The sequence below is a fragment of the Rattus rattus genome, chromosome 13 (assembly GCF_011064425.1).
Source record: "Rattus rattus isolate New Zealand chromosome 13, Rrattus_CSIRO_v1, whole genome shotgun sequence".
Lineage (NCBI taxonomy): Eukaryota > Metazoa > Chordata > Mammalia > Rodentia > Muridae > Rattus > Rattus rattus.
The window spans coordinates 28,615,012-28,617,939 of record NC_046166.1 but is presented as its reverse complement, the minus strand read 5'-3'; the positions used below and the strand labels follow the sequence as shown (position 1 = coordinate 28,617,939).

The 2,928-nt window shown below is 49.2% G+C and overlaps 1 pseudogene; it reads right to left on the bottom strand.

The window, feature by feature from the left end:
* The window catches only part of LOC116914997, a 166,408-nt pseudogene extending 163,480 nt beyond the window's left edge, over positions 1-2,928 (bottom strand).

Sequence of the window (2,928 nt, the reverse complement as noted above, 5' to 3'; positions counted from 1 at the left end):
GAAATGCAACCCTATTACCATCCCTGATATCAAGATCTTTTGCAGAGCTGGAATAACAAGAGTCCGACGCAGATATGGGCACCCAACCAAAGACCAGAATCTTCTGACCCCTCTGGTTGAATCAGGGAGAGGCTGGACGAAGCTGAGGAGGAAGGTGACCTTGCAGGACGACGTGCGGTCCCGGTGAAGCTGCCCCGTGATCCCTCAGACACTGGGGGACCCAACCGGGCAGCACCCAGCAGCTGACACGCGGCCCCCAAAGCCTGTGCAGCCCAGGAATCCCAGGTCTGGGTTCAATCAGAGAAGATGGACCTCACCCTCAAGAGACTGGAGGCCCCAGGAACTCTAGAGATCTGGTGGGGTGGATGGGGAAGGGACATCTTCCTGGAGGCAGGAAGGGCAGGGATGATGCATGGGATGGGGTCCAGTCCGAGGGTGGACTTGGAAGTAAAATGTGGAGTGTGAAAATAAGTAAATAAATAATCTAAAAAAGACACATGGTGTGAGCATTAATGCATAGAGTTTGATCAATGAAGTCCAGTGTGAGACCCAGATATAAATCCACACGCTATGAACACATTATTTTTGATGAAGAATCTAGAAATAAACCTTGGAAAAAGAACACATGTTCAAAAATATTTATATTCTACCTGGATTTCTACATGGATCACAATGGAAATAGAACGGGTATCGATCACCCTGTGCAAACCTCAAGTCCAAGTTGATGAAAGAGCTGAACAAAACACCGGACACAAACCCGATTGTAGGAGAAAGTGAAATGAACTTGAATGCATCAGCACAGGGAAGAATGTGCTGATCAGAACACCCAGAAACCAGCAATACGATCAATAATTGAAAAAAATATTGCTTCATGAAACTGAAAATCTTCCGTAAGAGAAAGAACAGTCCGTAGGTGGAAATGGAAGTGGATAGAATTGGAAAAGATTTTCACCCACTCCCCATCCGGCAGCGGGCTAATATCCAAAATATATCCATACGTGAGAGGCTGGATGTACACAGAGGATCCCAATTGCACATGGGCAGGGACTTTCCGCCATGCAATCCTGAGTCGCTGAGGAAGACAGAAAGAAACATTCCACCTCCTGAGCCGACACAGAAAGGAAACGAAAACGACCACGAAATCCTAGTTGACAACTATTTTATAGCGACGAAGAGTCATAGGAAAAGGGATCGTGCATGTGGTTCAGGGGAAACTCTCTGCAGGTTGGAGTGCAAACGTCTGCAGCTGTGATGGAAAATAATAATAGAGCAGTTTCTCCGAAAGTCGGAAATCAATCTTCTTCTTTTTTTTTTGGTTCTTTTTTTCGGAGCTGGGGACCGAACCCAGGGCCTTGCGCTTCCTAGGCAAGCGCTCTAACCACTGAGCTACATCCCCAACCTCTCACTTCTTTTTTTTTTTTTTTTTGTTCTTTTTTTTCGGAGCTGGGGACCGAACCCAGGGCCTTGCGCTTCCTAGGCAAGCGCTCTAACCACTGAGTGATGATTTTCATATCGTGCTCTTTCCTTTTTTTTTTGGTTCTTTTTTTCGGAGCTGGGGACCGAACCTTGGGCCTTATGCCTTCCCTGAGGGAAGCGCTCTAACCTGGAGCTACATCCCAGCCCGAAATCAATCTTCTTCAAGGCCCAGTCCGACTCCTCATTGGCCAATCCCCATAGGAGTTTCCATTCTACCTCATGGACACCTGTGAAACGATATCCATCACGGCTTGACTCATCCTAACCATCAACGCGAAACAAGGTGTTGATTCCTCCACCAAAAATTAACAAAGTGCGGCCGATGTGTGTCGCGGTGCATTCCTCAGCGGATATAGACAGTGGCCTCGTGAAATTTGCAGAAAAATGGATGCAACCCTAAAAAAAAAAGACTCGAGTCAGGTGATCTGGACCTGGAAGGACACGGTGGTGCGTATTGCACCGCACACGCCTATGAACGGAGGAGCAAATACTCAATCCCAATTCACAGACCTTGAGAGGTTCGGTGGAGGACAGGGCTCTGGGAATCCTTTTTCTCTTCGGGCAGGGGTCAAGGGCAGATTTGGGGGCGAAATAAGAGAGCGTGGGTTTATAAACAGGTGGGGGTCGAGGGATGAAGGGAGCGTCAGGATGAAGAGAAGTGGCATGGGATGCATATGCAGCTGGGCTGTGCAAATATCCTTCAGACGCAACTTCACCGGAGTTGAATGTAGTGACGACTGCAAGCTTTAGAGGGTGCAAGCCCCGAACTTGCCCTCCCTTATAGTAGGGTCTGTGCTAGGAGAGCATTGATCCATGCACCATTTTTTTTTTTTTTTTGGTTCTTTTTGTTCCCGAGCTGGGGATCGAACCCGGGGCCTTGCGCTTGCTAGCCAGCTCCTCTAACCACTGAGCTACATCCCCAACCCCAATTTTTTTTTTTTTTGTTTTTCCGAAGCTGGGGACCGAACCCAGGGCCTTGCGCTTGCTAGGCCAGCGCTCTGACCACTGAGCTACATCCCCAACCCCAATTTTTTTTTCTATTTTTCGGAGCTGGGAACCGAACCCAGGGCCTCGCATTTGCTAGGCAAGCGCTCTGACCACTGAGCTACATCCCCAACCTCAATTTTTTTTTCTATTTTTCGGAGCTGGGAACCGAACCCAGGGCCTCGCATTTGCTAGGCAAGCGCTCTGACCACTGAGCTACATCCCCAACCCCCTCAAGGCTTGCAGTGGCTCAACGTGGCGACAGGGATCTGCAAACTTCATAAAATGGCAAAACGTCAGGTCATGTGCGTTGTCCTTCCTCCTCCTTTCCTGAATTCCAGCCTCTCGGGTGCAGGGAGGTGCTCTGCAGGGAACCCAAACAGCCAGGAAAGCACCAACGCCGTCACCAATCCTTGGAACCGCAATGGGTCCTCCCTGAAAAACGGGCCGAGGCAATGCGGTGCCCAT